The sequence below is a fragment of the Musca autumnalis genome, unplaced genomic scaffold (genome assembly GCF_047663935.1).
Source record: "Musca autumnalis isolate F117 unplaced genomic scaffold, ASM4766393v1 scaffold_1, whole genome shotgun sequence".
Lineage (NCBI taxonomy): Eukaryota > Metazoa > Arthropoda > Insecta > Diptera > Muscidae > Musca > Musca autumnalis.
In genome coordinates, this window is record NW_027411644.1 from 66,462,771 (window position 1) to 66,482,305 (window position 19,535).

Consider the following 19,535-nt stretch of genomic DNA (forward strand, 5'->3'; position numbering starts at 1 on the left):
CCTGTGTAAAAAGAAGACCTCCTAAGGGGTCTTGTGTAAATAAAAGACCACCTAAAGGGGTCTTCGATAAAAAGTAGAAGTCATAAAATGGTCTTCTGTAAAAAGTGGGCCTCCTGTTAGTAGTAGGCCTACGAAAAATATTTTCTGCAAAAAATAGTAGATGTCCTTAAGGCTTCTTCTACAAATTCTAAACCTCCTAAGGTTGAGGAGTCTACTATAATTGGTAGTTCTACTAAAGGGGTATTCTATAAGTAGTATATACCTTAAACGTTATTTTTTTTTACTTCCCAAGTGGGTCTTCTTAAGATGAAAGACCTCCTAAAGGGGTCTAAAAAGCGTACTGAAAGGTTTCTAGGAATATTTGGCATGATCGTCTTTATATTCTTTGTTGATTGTATTCAAATAAGTGTTTTTTTTTTAGATAATTTGTCAAATTATGTTTGGGATTTCAATTGCCTGTTTCGTTTGTCTTGTTTCTGCATTTACTCATTTTCTTTTTGTGGTCTCTTGGCAATAAATCAACATTTTTTGCTTTCATTTTCGAACTAAAATTACACTTGTTGTGGCTGTTCTTCCCCCCCAAAAAATTGTTTTCACTTTTAATTTCTTTAGAAATGACAACAAAACACCTGCAACACGGTGTGCAAAAATGTTCTAAGAAATGGAAAATGATGTGAATGGGAATTGTGTCTCTCTTTCATCCATAATATATGAGAAATGATTTAATGACTTCATGAAAATTAATTCAAATGAATACACTTACAATTTATTCCCTTAAATTATTATTAAATTACAACAACAAAAGAAAATAAAGTAAAAAAAAAAAATAAAAATTCATTGCATTCAAACTGTCGGAAGAAATTTTTAGTTCGTGTTTAGAATATTTTTTTTGCACTCTGCTGCTGCTGCGCGTCTTTTTGCCGGCCGCCTGCCTAGCTGTTGGATGTAACTTAATATGGCAGCAGTAATAAAATGATTTCAAAAAAATTATTATTTTTTCTTTATAGAGTTTTTATAATAAATAAACAGAAATGTTGTGTTGTTAATTTATATACATATAAACAAATCTCTTCACATACAAAAATAGAGTGAATGCAATATTCAGTTGCAAATAACTGCCTATTAGTAGTATAAAATACTGCTGACGATGACGACCACGATGTGTTGATGATGATGATAATCGTGACAGCCAACACTTTTAATAGCGATTTTTGTTATGTAAAACTTATTTATATTTCAGGGGTATTTTAGTTGAGCCCTCCACATGTCACCAAAGGCTTTTGGTGAAAAATGGGGTTTATTGGAAGATTTCCTAAAGGGGTCTTATAAATGGAGAACTTCTTAAGGGGTCTCCTAAAATTAAAACACATTCTAAGGGATATTCTATCTCTTAAATGGGTTTTCTGTTAACGGAAGACCATCCTAAAGAGGTATTCTAAAATGTAAAACCTCCTAAAGGAGTCTTTTATAATTAAAAAACCTTCATAATAGGTCTTCTATAAATGGAAGACTTCCTAAAAAGTCTTACATAATTAGAAAATCTCCTAAAGGTTTTTTCTATAAATAGAATATCTCCTAAAGAGGTTTTCTATAATTATATGACCTCCTCAAGGGGTCTTCTATTAATGAAAGACCTCCTAATGGCGTCGTCTATAATTGGAAGATCTTCTAAAGGGGTTTTATAAATTTAGAACTTCCTCAAGGGATTTTTTATGATTAGGAGTTCTTCTAAAGGGGTCTTCTATAATTAGAAAATCTCCTAAAGAGGTTTTCTATAATTAGAAGGCATCCTCAAGGTGTTTTCTTTAATTAGAAAGCCTCCTCTTTTATTGCAGACCTCCCACAGGGATTTTCTATAATTTGAAGACCTTCGTAAGGCGTCTTTTATAATTAGAAGACCACCTAAAGTGGTCTTTTATAAATAGAAGACCACCTAATGGGGTCTTCTATAAATGGAAAACCTCTTACAATGGTCTTCTTTAATTAAAGGACTTCCTGAAGTGGTCCTCAATAATTGAAAAACTTCCTATCGCGGTGTTCTATAATCAGAAGACCTCCTAAAGGGGTCTTTTTTATTTAGAAGACCTCCTAAAGGGATCTTCTATAATAAGAACGGGGTCTTGTTGTTGTTGTTGTAACAGTGTTTGTTATTATGTTTGTATGTATGTATGTTCAATCTCGCTCTGGGTCTATCTCCAGTTCTCCAGTAGGATGTAACCACAGATCCATTGGAGTTAGATGAGTAGGTTTGGCTGGGCAGTTGAAAAGGTGTTTTGTGTCGTGCGGGCCCATGCCACATACTGGTCAGATGTCTTGCACGGCGCGGTCGATTTCCGCCCAATAAGAATTTAGGCGACTGCAATATCCCGAGCGTAGTTGAGCCAAAACTACTCTAGTTTGTCGTGGCAGCTGACGCTCCTCAGCTGCAATAGATGGGGGATGTATTTCGAGGACTTTATTCACACTATAATTGCTTAAGGCCTTGTCAACTGCATCCGTGTGAATACTATTTAAACCTGCTCGATACGCTTGTTGATCTAGGGGTTCTCTCCTGTATCGTTGGACCTCTCCCTCTAGAGCATGGATATCCTTCCTGATCTGCCTGTATGTTCCGGGCCTACCCACAAGATGGTGATTGGGATGGCTCACACGGTAACATCCAAGAAGGTACTGCAACGAAAGCATCTCATTGTGTTGCTTTACTGGAAGAATCTTTGCCTCCTCATGTAGATGGTCCACTGAAGATTTGAGGAGACACCCTGTTGCTGTTCTCAGTGCGGCATTCTGGCAAGTTTAACTCTTTTTCCAATTCGTATCACATAATCTCGGGGACCGACCGACAGACCGACCTATCGCGTTATATGTGGTCAACAAGGTTTCTTTATCTGCACCCCAAGTGCTGCCGGCTAGGGACTTGAGAACCTTGTTCCTACTTTTCAGTTTGTCGCAGATAGCTGTGGCGTGCGCGCACGACGTGAAAGTAGTGTCGAATGTGACCCCTAAAATTTTGGGGCAGATTGTGGTCGGAATTCTGCTACCGTCGACCATGACATTCAATTCTCTTCCAAACTGCGCTGTCCATGTGGTGAACAGAGTGGCTGTTGATTTTGTGGCGGAAATCTGCATATTCCTCGAATGGAAAAAGGTGATAAGATCGGTTAAATAGTTGTTCAGTCTCTAACAGATGTCATCAGGATAGGTACCCGACGCCAGGATCGTGCAATCATCCCATACGTTACGATCTCGATGCCGTCTGGAGGGGGCGGAATACAGGAGAGGTAGAGGTTAAACAGTTCCGGAGATATCACCCCACCTTGGGGAACTCCCTGTTTCACTCTACGGGATTTGGACTTCTTGTTCCTGAATTCCAAGTACGTCCACACATATAATTGACTATCCAACGTTTCAAGCTTGGCCGCAGGCTTGTCTGCTCAATGTCCTCAAACAGCGTGGAGTGTCTGACTGTATCAAAGGCTTTTGATAAGTCAAGCGCCACCATCACTGTTCTATCGCACGGCCGTCTCTGGTTGAGTCCTTGACAAATATGTGTGGTAATGACGAGAAGAGCAGTTGTCGTGCTGTGCTGCTTACGGAATCCATGCTGATGATCGGCAACTTGATAGCTATTTCTGATACTGGGGAGGAATAAGGCCTCAAGGGTCTTTGCTACGGGCGACAAAAGCGAAATCGGCCTGTACGATTCACTTTTGCTGGCATTCTTGCCGGGCTTCCGTAGTGGGACCACCCTGCCCATTTTCCAGACTTCGGGAACAATGAGGGTGGATAGCGACAAGTTGAAAACTTTAGTGAGATATGTAATCCACTCCCGGCTCATCCAGCTGCTTCAGCATTACCATGGAGATTCCATCAGGGCCCAACGCTTTGGATGATTTAGCGTTCCTGATGGCATTGGCAACATAATCCATTGTAAACAGTGGTGGTTCCTGCTCGGCAGGAAGAGATCTGATGCGACGTAATACTCCTCTCTTCGCCCTGTCACTCTCGGGATGCTCGACAAACTGTCGATTGAAATAACGTGCGCACCTCTTCGGGTCAGTCAACGTAACGTCACCAAACGTGACTGAGGTCCTATCTTCCTTTCTTCCAGGGTTCGAGAGTGACTTAACCGTTGCCCACAATTCACATATACCGGCTCCAATGTTGCAAATCTTCCGATGATTTATCCGCTTGTTCCGCTTATGCTCGCCGACCAGCCTGTTAACCTCCAGTGTCAGCTCCCTGACTCTGGGGTCATTGGGGTTGGTTCGGCGAAGCTCATCACGCTCATTTGCTAATCCCGTCGCCTCTGCTGGGAAGTTTGGTCTTACTTCAATATTCGACCAGCAGGGATATGGCGAGCGGCTGTAGCAGTGATGATGTCTCGGAACGTCCTTTTCGCTACCCGAACATCAGAAGGATTGGGCAGTTCTCTGAAGCGGTGATTGGTGAACTCTCTGAAACCCGGCCAATCAGCTTTCTTATGATTGACGAATGTGCGGCGTTCAGAGGTAATGAAATCGGGTGGTCTGCTAATGGAACAATTATGGGGAGATGGTCTGATCCAAGGAAAATGACGGGTTGCCAGGTAACGTCATTTGTCAGACCAGGTGACACGATGGTTACGACACTCTCCTCTAATTCTGGTAGGGGCGTCCTCATTGACCGTGCAAAACGTAGAGCTGTCAATCTGCTCAGCCAGCGCTGTACCTCTCTGGTAGTTTCCGAGGGACGAATGCCACATCTCATGATGCGCATTAAAGTCCCCCATTACCAGACGATTATGACCTTCCAAAAGCGGGCTAATGTTAGGCACGTAAACTGAGATGCAGCTATTTCTCGGCGGGATGTACACGTTCAGCAACTCTATCTCGGCAGTTCCACACTTGACTGCTACCCCATACATTCCATGTACGGGTCATTAGAGACAGGCTCAAGCGAGATAGGTCTGCATTGGACAGACTGGTGCAATAGGAAAGCTAATCCCCCACCTCCATTTCTGGTGTGATCTTTCCTTAGCACATTGTAACCATCACAATGTTGTAAGCTACAGTTGTTGTTGAGCTTGGTTTCTTGCACCGCAGCGACCTTGATGTTCTTCCTACTCATGACATCGACTATTTCCTCGATCTTACCTCGGAGTCCATTGCAATTAAATTGCAAAAAGGATGCATTCTCTGGGATAGGGACAACAACGGCTGGTGCTAAAGGTTGCGTGTGCGGTTGTTGTCGAGGGGACTGCGGGGGAGTTTCGTACTTAGACGAAGAGGGAGTTTCGTAATCCGACGACGACTCACTGGGGACTGTGCTCACGCAGCCTGCAGCAACATAGTCCCTGTCGTAGTCCCTCACGTGGACAAGTCCAGAGCAAACCCTTAGATGCACCCATTCATGACATCTATTGCATCTCACCGAAGGTTGCATGTGGATGAAGATGCGGATGTGACAAACTGAGCACAGATATATTGGTCCTGGGTTTTCCTCCGTCCCGGCATGGACCAAAAGAATTCGGAGCAAGCATTCCGGGATATGCTGTTCCCAACACAGAAAAACGAAACAAATACAAACATATGTACACTGAGGTGGCAGCCGCTGGCCGGAACGATGATTTTGTGTTGTTCCGGGTCCATCCGGTACGAAAGAACCCGCTGCCGTGGGATTGGAAGGTTTTCTTAAGGGGTCTTCTATAATTAGGGGTTTCCTAATGATAGAAGACCTCCTAAAGAGGTCTTCAAAATATAGAAGACCTCCAAAAGGGGTCTTTCAAATATAGAAAACTTCCTAAAGGGTCATCTAAAGATATATAAAGGCGTCTTTTATAATAAGAAGACCTCCTGAAGGGCTCTTCTATAATTAAAAGACCTCCTAAAGGGGTCTTCTATAATAAGAAGACCTCCTAAAGGGGTCTTAATGAGAAGACCTCCTAAATGGGTCTTCTATAAATAGAAGACATCTAAAGGCGTCTTCTATAATAAGAAGACCTCCTGAAGGGGTCTTCAAAATATAGAAGACCTACTAAAGGGGTCTGCAAAATATAGAAAACCTACTAAAGGGGTCTGCAAAATAAAGAAGACCTGCTAATGGTCCTACAAGTCCTTAAATATAAGTCTCCTTAGGGGGTCTCCTAATGAAGAGGTCTAAAGAGGTCTTCAAAATATAGAAGACCTCCTAAAGGGGTCTTTCAAATATAGAAAACTTCCTAAAGGGTCATTTAAAGGTATAATGCTGAGGGAGCCTTTTAGAGGGGTCTTATAGACATAGAAGACCACCCAAACGGGTCTTTTCTCACCTCAAAAACTCTTCAACTCATCTTCAATGTTGGAAATTGTTTTCATTACGATGATCCCCTACGTAACAAAAACTTCCATCAACCCGTTACAAGCTGCTGGTAAGCATTTTTTATTTAAAGAAAATGCTTGTCATTTATTTAATTATTTCTCTTGTTTTTCGTGTTGTTGACGTTTTTTTTTGTCCACCGACAAGTTTATTTATTGCTCTTGAAATTATCTCATAAATGAGTGCTGAAAATTAAATAATGCTGTTTATTGTGGTGGGTAGTCATTATAATTTTTACCTCCCTATAGTCCCTCTTTCATAAGAAAATTTTACTAAAATAGATGGCAAAACAAAGGTGTCTGTCTGTCTGTTGTATTTGTTAAATAGAACAACAAATAAATTGTAAGATAATTTAAGACAACAAACACGAAAGAAAAACAACTACATGATCTTTACACTGGTCGATGATTACGAGACTTAGTTTTAACTGACGTAGTTGCTTAGCATTGCCACTACTGCATACGTCAATGCCGGGTTAGCATTATCGCTACTAGCCAATAAGGCGGCAAACAACAAAAAAACTTAAAACTTAATTTGCAATTTCAATTCTTGTTGTTTTTTTCACATTTTCATTTATCTCTACATGTCTCTCGTTTTACTTTCCGTCTCTCTCTTTTTCGCTCTCGAATCTATTTGCCAGGTCAGAATTTTAATTGATTTCCAATTGATCAACTTAACGCTTTTGTGGCACATGACTTCATTTAGGAGGCGCATACATTTCCATTGTTCGGGCTTTTTGTTTGCACTGCAGCTCCATCAAAAGCAAAAACAACAGTAACGAATATTTGTGGCTTGGCTTGTAATACAACGCTGATTGACTGGGTAACTGACAAACCGCCGCTTGGCAACCACGAAAGTTGATATACTTTTCAATTTATTTTTGATGATTTTCGTTTCGTGCCATGTAAACAAGAAAAAAATTTGTGGGCTCATCAAAAAAATTAAAACAAATTATTTTGCTTAAATAATGTAAATGGAGTTGTTGGATGACAACAAATTAAAATCTCATGCAAAATATTCATAATAAGACAGACACTCTGGGGACATCTCCACCATGGTAGAAGGTCCCAGAGGCCCTACTTTGTTTTAAAAGGCCCCTGAGGTAAAAGAAAGTATTCTAAAGACAGAAGGTCTCTTGAGGTCTTCTATATAGAAGGCCAAATACTATACACAAGAAGGTCCCTGAGGATATCTACTGTATAGATGGAGGACCCTGATGCCATTTACTGTGTAGTAGAAGACCTCTGATGCCATCTGTGGTACATTAGAAGGCCCTTGAGGCCATCTAAGGTACAGTAGATGGCCCTTGATGATATCTACTTTACAATAGAAGGCCACTATGATCAAGGCCGCTAATGCCACCTGCTCGCTCTACAGTCGAATGCATTCCGGGCCATCAACTCTATACTAGAAGTCCTCTGAGGCCATCTACTCTACAGTAGAAGGCCGCTGAGGCCATCTCCTTTATAGTAGAAGGCTCCTAAGGCCATCTACTATATAGACGAAGGCCCCTGAGATCATCTACTGTATTAGAGAAAGACCCTGAAGCCTTCGACTGTAGAGTAGAAATCCCCTGGGGCCATCTACGGTATAGTAGAAGGCCTCTGAGCCCATCTACTCTATAGTAGAAGGCCCCTGAGGCCATCTACTCTATAGTAGAAGGCCCCTGAGGCCATCTACTCTATAGTAGAAGGTCCCTGAGGCCATCTACTCTATAGTAGAAGGTCCCTGAGGCCATCTACTCTATAGTAGAAGGTCCCTGAGGCCATCTACTCTATAGTAGAACGCCCCTGAGGTCATCTATTCTATAGTAGAAGGCCCCTGAGGCCATCTACTCTATAGTAAAAGGCCCCTGAGGTCATCTACTCTATAGTAGAAGGCCCCTGAGGCCATCCACTCTATAGTAGAAGGCCCCTGAGGCCATCCACTCTATAGTAGAAGGCCTCTGAGGCCATCTACTCTATAGTAGAATGCCCCTGAGGCCATCTACTCTAAAGTAGAAGGCCCCTGAGGCCATCTACTCTAAAGTAGAAGGCCCCTGAGGCCATCTACTCTATAGTAGAAGGCCCCTGAGGCCATCTACTCTATAGTAGAAGGCCCCTGAGGTCATCTACTCTATAGTAGAAGGCTCCTGAGGCCATCTACTCTATAGTAGAAGGCCCCTGAGGCCACCTACTCTATAGTAGAAGGCCCCTGAGGCTATCCACTCTATAGTAGAAGGCCCCTTAGGCCATTTACTCCATAGTAGAAGGCCACTTAGGCCATTTACTCTATAGTAGAAGGTCCCTGAGGCCATATACTCTATAGTAAAAGGCCCCTGAGGCCATCTACTCTATAGTAGAAGGCCTCTGTGGCCATCTACTGCATAGCAGAAGGCCTCCGAGGCCATCTACTGCATAGTTGAAGGCCTCTAAGGCCATCTAGTTTATAGTTGAAGGCTTCTAAGGCCATCTACTGCATAGTAAAAGGCATCTGAGGTCATATACTGTATAATAGCAGGCTCATAAGTCCATCTAGTGTCTAGTCGGAAGGCCACTGAGGCCATCTACTGCATAGTATAAGGTCACTGAGGTCAAAATCTGTATATAGAATCATTCTATGGCCATTTACTCTACAGTAGAGGGCTTCTATGGATTCTTGAGTTCTTTATATACATGGGTAGAAAACATCCTGAGGTCTTCTACAGACGGAAGAGCCCTTAAGGTATTTTATTGACAAAACACAGAAGACAGAAGATGTCTTGACGAGGACCCTAATGTAGGTGAAATACCTTAGACCTTTTCTATCGACAGGAGATAGGAGGTTTTTCATTTAAAGAAGACCCATATGTAGATGACCCCTTTCCGAGGTCTTCTATTAATGGAAGGTCCCTTTATGATGTTTTCTATTTAAGGAAAAAGAAGGATTCTTTTTATAGAAGGAGCCTTTCAAATATCTTGTATGTTAGAAGACCTCGTTAGAAGGTCTTCCATAGAGGCAGAAGACTTGAAGACTTCCATAGACAAAGATTTCTTCAGGTCCTCTATATGCAGAAGGCCCTATAAAGCCTTCTATAGACGGAAAATCTGTGGAGGCATTCTATAGACAGAAGACCACGTGAGGTCTTATAAAGACAGAACCTCTTGAGGTCTTGTATAGACAAAAGAGCTTTTTAAGAGATTCTATGGTGAGAATACCTCTTGAGGACTTCTATAGACAGAATACCTTTTGAGACATTCTATAGATTGTATGCCTCTTCAGGTATTCTATAGAAATAAGGCCACGTGAGGTCTTATAAAGACAGAAGGCCGTTTGAGGTCGTAAAAAGAGAGAAGATCTCTTCATTTCTTATGTGAACAGAGGTCAAACGGTCTTATAGGAGACCAGAAGGTCTCCCCATAGACGACCGGAAGATCTTCCCATTGACGTCCATAATGTCTTCTTATAGAATACCAGAAGATCTTTCCATACAAGACCAGAAGTTCTTTACACAGAAGGTCTCAAAGAAAACCAGAACGTCATCGCATATAAATCCAGAAAGTCTGCTAATAAAAGACCAGAAAGTCTTGTCATAAAATACCTAAAGATCTTCTCAACGAAGACGAAAAGGTATCCCTATAAAAGAAAATAAGGTCTTCTGGAGAAAGAGAACAAAGTCTACTTATAGAAGATCAGAAGATCTTGTCACAGAAAGTCTGGAAGAAAGTCATCATAGAAGAAAAAAGGTCTTTCCATATTAGACCAAAAAATCCTCTAAATAGAAGACCAGAAGGTCTATTCATAGAATTTCGTTTTGTAGCAGATAAGAAAGTTTTCTCATCGATCGAGAGGCATTCTTTTAGAAAACTGAAACGTCTTCTAAAAAAAGACAAGAAATTATTGTCGTAGAAGACGTGAATGACTTTTTATAGAAGATCACAAGTTCTTCTGAATGTCTTCCCGTAAAGGCCCAAAATGTCTTCCCATAAAGGACTAGAAGGTCATCCCATAAATCACCAAAAGGTCTTCTCATGGAAAACCAGAAGGTCCTCTCATAGAAGACCAGAAAGAATGTCTGTTTATAGAAGATCAGAACGTATTCCCATGGAAGAGAGAAGGGGTTCCTATAAAAGTCCAGAAGGACTTTTTAGTAGACCTTATAGAAGACCAGATGTTCTTTTAATAGAAGACGAGAAAAACTTCTTACAGAACTCTGTTCATTTTCATGCGAAAAGAAATTGTTATTTTTGTTCATGAACAGTTATCGTAATATTAGAGAGGGTATGTCGCCTTTGTGAATTTATCACATGCAATAAATTTATCTTCAAGTTGAAATATTATGAGTAAACGAATTGATATTACTTGGATTATACTATTTATTAATTCCTATAGACCTGCTGAGCTCAAATGGTATACCATTGTGCATGTGTGCAGCATTTCAGAATTTATCGCATACAATAAAATCATAGAAAAGTATATATTCTTGTAAATGTCCAGAAGGTAATCTTATAAAAGACAAATAGATATTCTTATAGAAAGTTATAGAATAGCTGAAGATTTTTTATAGAAAATCAGAACGTATTCCCATGGAAGACCAGAAGGGCTTCGTATAGAAGTCCAGAAGGACTTTTTAGTAGACCTTATAGAAGGCTAGAAGTTCTTTTCATATAAGACGAGAAGAACTTCTTACAGAACTCTGTTCATGTTCATGCGAAAAGACATTTTCATTATTTTTTTCATTAACAGTAATCGTAATATTAGAGTAGGTCTGCCGCTTTTGAAAATTTATCACATGCAATAAATTTATCTTCAAGTTGAAATATTATGTGTAAATGAATTGATATGACTTGGATTATGATATTTATTAATTCCTGTAGACCTGCTGATCTCATTACTTGTACGACTGTTCATGTGTGCAGCATTTCAGATTTTATCGCATGCAATAAAATCAATGACAAGGATATCTTATTATACAAGACCAGAAGGTCATCTTATAAAAGACGAAAATATATTTTTATAGAAAGTTATTGGGTTTTATCTAGATCAGAACGTATTCCCATGGAAGACCAGAAGGGCTTCTTATAGAAGTCCAAAAGGACTTTTTAATAGACCTTCTAGAAGGTCATTTCAAAAAAGACGAGAAGAGCTTCTTACAGAACCCTGTTCATGCGAAAAAAAATATTCGTTTCGTTCATGAACAGCATTCGTAATATTAGAGTAGGTCTGCCGCCTTTGAGAATTTATCACATGCAGTAAATTTATATTCAAGTTGAAATATTATGAGTAAACGAATTGACATGCAATATATTATGATATTTATTAATTCCTATAGGCCTGCTTAGCTCAACTGGTATACCATTGTGCATGTGTGCAGCATTTCAGAATTTATCGCAAGCAATAAAATCACTGACAAGTCTATATTCTTGTAGATGTCCAGAAGATAATCTTATAGAAGACAAAAAGATATTCTTATTGAAAGTTATAGGGTTTTCTCTAGAATAGCTGAAGGTCTTTTTATAGAAGATCAGAACGTATTCCCATGGAAGACCAGAAGGGCTTCTTGTAGAAGCTCTGAAGGACTTTTTAATAGTCCTTATAGTAGTTCAGAAGTTATTTTCATAGAACACGAGAAGAACTTCTTACGGAACTCTGTTCAAGTTCATACCAAAAGAAATTTTGTTCATGAACAGTAATCATAATATTAGAGTAGGTCTGTCGCCTTTGAGAATTGATCTCATGCAATAAATTTATCTTCAAGTTGAAATATTATGAGTTAACGAATTGATATGGCATGGATTATGATATTTATTAATTCCTATAGACCTGCTTAGCTCAACTCGTATACCATTGTGCATGTGTGCAGCGTTTCAGAATTTATCTCATACAATAAAATCACTGAAACGTATATTTTCTTGTAGATTTCCAGAAGGTAATCTTATAGAAAACAAATAGATATTCTTATAAAAAGTTAAAGGGTTTTCTCTAGAATAGCTGAAGGTCTTTTTATAGAAGATCAGAATGTATTCCCATGGAAGACCAGAAGGGCTTCCTATAGAAGACCAGAAATTCTTTTCATAGAAGTCGAGAAGAACTTCCTACAGAACTCTGTTCATGTTCATGCAAAAAGACATTTTTATTATTTTCATGAACAGTAATCGTAATATTAGAGTAGGTCTGCCGCCTTTGAAAATTTATCACATGCAATAAATTTATCTTCAATAACTATACGACTGCAATAAAATCATCTTATAAGAGACAAAAATATATTTTTATAGAAAGTTATAGGGTTTTCTCTAGAATAGCTTTATATAGAAGATCAGAACGTATTTCCATGGAAGACCAGAGGGACTTCTTTAGAAGTCCAGAAGACCTTTTATAGAAGACCAGAAGGTCTTTTCATAGAAGACGAGAAAATCTTCTTAAAGAACTGTTCATGTTCATGCCAAAAGAAATTTTCATTTTCGTTCATGAACAGTAATCGTAATATTAGAATAGGTCTGCCGCGTTTGAGAATTTATCACATGCAATAAATTTATCTTCAAGTTGAAATATTATGAGTAAACGAATTGATATGACATGGATTATGATATTTATTAATTCCTATAGACCTGTTGAGCTCAACCGCTATACGATTCTTCATGTGTGCAGCATTTCGGAATTAATTGCATGCTACAAAATCACGGACAGTAATATTATCTTATAGAAGATCAGAATGATTTATTGTAGAGGACAAGAAGAAATGAAGAAGAACATATGAAAATAAATTCCATTGCAGTTCTTCAATCAATAAAAAAGTCAGTCGCGCTTCGCCATCATATTTTAATCAATGTTTTTAAATATTTTATTTTTTTTTTCTTATCTTATGTATGCCCAATTTTTGCTGCAATTGCAGCAACAATTGAAGTATGTATATAGATGTTATTTGTTTTTTATTGTCCTATATTGAAAATATTCTCATTAACTTGAAAATATAAATCTTATCAATTGAAAGTGATTACACAAATCACTTCAATTTTTGTGATTTGCAATACTTTCGAAGAGTAATAAAAAAACGCAATCATTTTTTATACCCGAAATTTATTGAAATGAATTAATATTTGAAACCTATTGAGACAATAATATTGTTAGCAGTTTCCCTAAGGTATTTATATACCTTATATATTTGTGCCATAATAGATGTAAAATTTTAGAAATGTAATTCCTGCCAATAAAAAATATTTATTTACTATGGGTGTTATTTCGAACGAAAATTTCCTGTGAGTTTTGTCTTTACGCCGTTTCAACTTACGGAGAGAGAGTAGGGATAGGTAATGGAAAGCAATAATCGATTTTTCGACTTTTCGATTATGGTCTTAAATTAAAAATGCGATTTTTCGGTCTAGCGATTATTTCAGTTGTCTTAAAACTCGACTTTCGACTTTTTTATAACCGTAGCAAATCGATTATTCGTCGATTATCGAGTTTTGTTTTGAAACTGTAAAACCGCCAAAAGTGTAAAACCGCCAAGGCAACAATCTATGGGCGAACTCGAAAATCGATCACAAGATAATCGATTATGCGATTTTTCCTCCAGACAAAAGTCGACTACGATTTTTAGATTCTTGACTGCAAAAAGTCGATTAATCGATTAACCGAAAGTCGACTTACCTATCCCTAAGAGAGAGTGAGAATACTCACTGGGAATTTATGTTTATGTTTTCGTATTCAAAATTATTCTTTCCCATTACTAAATTAGCAAAATTCTTTGTCTATTTATGTTCATAATAACAACTGCGAACAGTAATCATATTATTAGGTAAGTGTACATCCTTTGTGAATTTATCACATGCAATAAATTTATCTTCAAGTTGAAATATTATGGCTAAAAGAATTGATTTGACATAGATAATACTAGGTATTAATTACTATAGGCCTGTTGAGCTCAACAGTTATAAGCCTGTACATGTGTGCAGCACTTCAGAATTTATCGCATGCAATAAAATTACCAAATAATATGGCAAAAAGACCTCAAAACAGAAATGTTTGCCAATTTCCTTTAAATATACAAATAAATTAAGTATTCTATTTTGTTATCCATCAATCAATCATTCAATCACTGACATGTGATTAGTGCTACATTATTATAAATATCTACTTAAAAATGTTTTTTCTTGACTTCATCTTCTTCAATAAACAACAAATCGCATTTATCAACAAATTCTATTTTTAGAAAAGACAATTTATTTGGTCATATTTGTGGAAAATTTCAATGGGAAAAAGTTTTTGGCATATCTTTTTTTATTATCTCGTCCATTATAAACTAGCAAATTATTGTTGGGCAAATATTCAAAAAGTAATAGTTATGATATAAAAACGATATCAATTTGGTGGGTAGTGTAAACACAAATAAATCTTTTAACACTTTAAATTGAAAAAAAAAAATTGTGATAATTTGTGGTAATGATTTTCTGTGGGTTGAACAAAAGATTTTTATTGACTTTTTATTTGGTCGTTCTTGGGGTAATTATAAAATTTGTGTTATAAGTGTGAAATTGATTTTATTTTTGTAGAGAAATAAGAACAAATATATTGTTTTTGTATAATCAGAAAATGATTACAAAAATTATAAGAAATATAATTTGTTGTCGAATATATTAAAGAAGCCAAGAAAGTTTTCTCATAGAACGCCACCAGGACTTCTCATAGAATACCACAAAGGTCTTCTAGTAAAAGACAAGCAGGCCTTCTTTAAAAAGATGCAGAAAGCCTCCAAGTTCGTTATTAACAACTGATACCAGTAATCATAATATGGAGTATGTCTGCAGCGTTTGAGAAATTATCGCATGCGATAAATTTATCTTCAAGTTTAAATATTATGAGTAAACGAATTGATATGGCATATATTAAGCTAGTTATTAATTGCTTTAGACCTGCTGAGCTTAACGGTTATAAGATTGTGGATGTGTGCAGCTCTTCAGAATTTATCGCATGCAATAAAATCACTGACAAATATATCTTCTTATAGAAGACAAGAATATATTTTTATAGAAAACCTCATAGAAGGCCTTAAAGTTTTATCATAAAATAGCAGAAGGTCTTTTCAAAAATTTCAGGAAATCACCTCGATGACGACAGGAATGTCTTCTCATAGAAGATTTCTTTTCACAGGGCGTTAGTTCTATCAAATAGTTGAAAATGAATTCCTTAGCAATTTTACAATCAAAAATGATGTAATAAAAGATGAAAATACACATTTAGAACATTTAAATAATTGTTTAACAGTTCAAAAAACAATTTTAACTCTTCCATTCTCCAATGTTCACGTTTTCTTGCAGCCCATACAAATGTGTCATACTTTTAATAGATTCACAAAACAATTAGTTGAAAAACTTATTTTGTTTGTTACAAACAAAATGAAATATTTAAAGAATTTTTCTGAATTATCACGTTTTAGTGACATGTGTTTGAGTTGATACGGTTAAGGTTTTGGTATTGTGAAATAAGATCGTAGTGATTTAACTTATTTCTTTTTTTTTTTGAAGAATAGTAGACAAAAATAAAAATAAGTCTAAAAATTAAAGTTATCACATGCGATATATTGATCTTAAAGTTTATATATTATGAGTTAGCGAATTTATATAAAATAGATTATGCTGATTACACTGTGCAACATTTTTAAGGTGATCTTGTGCAAACAAGTCGAACTGAAGATTTTTTGAAAGTACAGACCCAAACGACAAGAAACCCTAGTTGAGTTTTGTTGTGTCAGATCCAGCTCGGATTTTATGGCCCCATCTAAACATGGTTAAATATTGAGTTTTTTCTGAATATTTTCTTTTGGAAAAATATTCCCTGGAATGTAATACACAACTCTTCAGAACATGTCATTGTTGTAAAATGCATCTATCCCGTTGTTTTCAGTAAAAATTTTATCGACGATTTAATAAAAATGTCAATAATGTAGTGAAATCCGAAATGCGAGAATAAACTGTTGGTGTGAACTGTGTTTGAAATACTTGTTGTAAAAGATATGATGGAAAATACCGCTGAAACAACATGAAGTAAACATTTTAGAGTTTCAGAATGTTCTAAAGAATTGTTGAGAACTATATTTGGAAGATTTTTGGAAAAGGTTACTTGGTTCAACTCCCAATAGTTTAGCCGATACTGACCAGAATTTCAGCAATTATGTAAAATTTTCTATATTTTATAGATTTTGATGCCCTAGATGGAGTTTTTCTTATGTGGTTTTTTCAAAAAATAAGTTCTACTAGTTTAGGGCTACGATATTGCTAAAGACTGCAAGGCCAAATTCCTATTCGTTTCTGAGATAAAGGCCTGATAAATGAAAAAAAGTGTAGATTTAGTCCGGTTTAGATGAGGCCATAAAATCCGAACTGGATCTGACAGGACAAAACCCAACTAGGGTTTTTGTAGTCTAAATATGTACTTTCAAAAAATTAATACTAGAAGTTGTTTGCGTTTTCAGTGTTGCATAGTGTTATTAAGTATTATAGACCTGCTGAGCTGAACATCAATAAGATTGTCATGTGTGCAGCATTTCAGAGAAGTTAAAGTTTAACGAACACATTTGTATATCATATTTTATAACAAAATAGGTTTGTCTTCGGGAGCACGGCAAACTTTGGTAGCCTTTAGCAGACCTGAAGAGGTCTTCTGTTGCTTTTGAAATACCTCAGGCGGTATTTTGTAGCCTTTCGCAGATCTGAAAAGGTTTTGTGATGCTTATAGAAGACCACAAGAGGTCCTCCGATACATATAGAAGACCCCAAGAAGGTTTCTGTTGTCGTTAGATTTCCTCAAGAGTTCTCCTGTCGCCTATAGATAGCCTCAAGATTTATTCTGTCCACAAAAGACATTAAGGGATCATTTGTTGCGTATAGAAGGCCCCAAGAAGTCTTTGTTGCCTGACCTGAAGACTGAATACCTCTTAAGGTCTTCTGTTTCACATAAAAGCCCTCTGAATGTGTTTTGTTGCCTATAGAAGATATCTTGACGTCTTCTGTTGCCTATAGAAGAAGTCTTTAATTGTTTCCAGAAGAGGCCTTCAGTTGCCTATAAAAGACCTCAAGGGGTATTCTGTTGTCTAAAGAAGACATAAACAAGTCTTGTGTTGCCTTTAGAAGACCTCAATAAGTAATCTTTTAGCATTAGAAGACCTCAAGAGGTCTCCTTTTGCCTATAGAAACCCTCAAAAGTGTTTTTGTGCCTTCAAAAACCTCAAGAGGCCTTCTGTTCTCTATTGAAGACATCAGGAGATCTTCTTTTGGCTATAGAAGGCCTCAAGACGTCTTCTGTTGCCGTTGGAAGAGTTCTTCTCTTGACTTTAGAAGACCTCAGTAGGTCTTCTCTTGCCTATAGAAGACCTCAAGAGGTCTTCTGTTGCCTATAGAAACTTCAAAAGTGCTTTTGTGCCTTAAAAAAACCTCAAGAGGCCTTCTGTTCCCTATTGAAGACATCAAGAGAACTTCTTTTGCCTACAGAAGGCCTCAAGACGTCATCTGTTGGCGTTGGAAGACTTCAAGAGGTCTTCTCTTGAATTTAGAAGACCTCAAGAAGTCTTCTCTTGCATATAGAAGACCTCCAGAGGTCTTCTCTTGTCTATAGAAGACCACAAGAGGTCTTCTGTTGCCTATAGAAGACCTCAAGAGGTCTTCTCTTGCCTGTAGAAGACCTCAAGAGGTTTCATCTTGCCTAAAGAAGATCTCCAGAGGTCTTCCGTTGCTATTATAAGATCTCAAGAGGTCTTCTGTTGCCTATATAAGACCCCAAGAGGTCTTCTGTTGCCTATAGAAGACCTCAAGAGGTCTTCTCTTGCCCATAGAGGACCTCAAGAGGCCTTCTGTTGCCTATAGAAGACCTCAGGAGGTCTTCTGTTGCCTATAGAAGACCTAAAGAGGTCTTTTGTTGCCTATAGAAGACCTCAAGAGGTCTTCTGTTGCCTATAGAAGACCTCAAAAGTGTTTTTGTACCTTAAAAAACTCAAGAGGTCTTCTGTTCCCTATTGAAGACATCAGTAGGTCTTCTCTTGCCTATAGAAGACCTCAAGAAGTCTTTTGTTGCCTATAGAAGACCTCAAGAGGTCTTCTGTTGCCTGTAGAAGAGGTCTTATCTTGCCTACGAAGATCTCTAGAGGTCTTCCGTTGCTATTAGAAGATATCAAGAGGTCTTCTGTTGCCTATAGAAGACCTCAAGAGGTCCGCTGCTGCGTTAGAAGACCTCAAGAGGTCCGCTGTTGCGTTAGAAGACCTCAAGAGGTCTTCCCTTGCCTTTAGAAGACCTCAAGATGTCTCCTTTTGCCTATTGAATACCTCAAGAGGTCTTCTCTTGCCCATAGAGGACCTCAAGAGGTCTTCTGTTGTCTATAGAAGATCTCTAGAGGTCTTCTGTTGCCTATAGAAGACCTCAAAAGTGTTTTTGTACCTTAAAAAACCTCAAGAGGTCTTCTGTTCCCTATTGAAGACATCAGTAGGTCTTCTCTTGCCTATAGAAGACCTCAAGAAGTCTTCTCTTGCCTATAGAAGACCTCAAAAAGTTTTTTGTTGCCTATAGAAGACCTCAAGAGGTCTTATCTTGCCTACGAAGATCTCTAGAGGTCTTCCGTTGCTATTAGAAGATATCAAGAGGTCTTCTGTTGCCTATAGAAGACCTTAAGAGGTCCGCTGTTGCGTTAGAAGACCTCAAGAGGTCCGCTGTTGCGTTAGAAGACCTCAAGAGGTCTTCCCTTGCCTTTAGATGACCTCAAGATGTCTCCTTTTGCCTATTGAATACCTCAAGAGGTCTTCTCTTGCCCATAGAGGACCTCAAGAGGTCTTCTGTTGTCTATAGAAGATCTCTAGAGGTCTTCTGTTGCCTATAGAAGACCTCAAAAGTGTTTTTGTACCTTAAAAACCTCAAGAGGTATTCTGTTCCCTATAGAAGACCTCAGTATGTCTTCTCTTGCCTATTGAAGACCTCAAGAGGTCTTCTGTTGCCTATAGAATACCTGAAGAGGTATTCTGTTGCCTATATAAGACCTAAAGAGGTCTTCTGTTGCCTATAGAAGACCTCAAGGGGTCTTCTGTTGCCTGTAGAAGACCGCAAAAGTGTTTTTGTTCCTTAAAAAACCTCTAGAGGCCTTCTGTTCCCTATTGAAGACATCAGGAGATCTTCTTTTGCCTATATAAGACCTAAAGAGGTATTCTCTTGCCTATAGAAGACCTCAAGAAGTCTTATCTTGCCCATAGAAGACCTCTAGAGGTCTT

The 19,535-nt window shown here is 37.9% G+C and overlaps 1 protein-coding gene across 3 annotated transcripts in view; it reads left to right on the forward strand.

Annotated features, from left to right (window-relative positions):
* Window positions 1–19,535, forward strand: part of SNF4Agamma (SNF4/AMP-activated protein kinase gamma subunit) — a 501,567-nt gene that overhangs the window by 106,089 nt on the left and 375,943 nt on the right. The gene's annotated exons all lie outside the window — the stretch shown is intronic.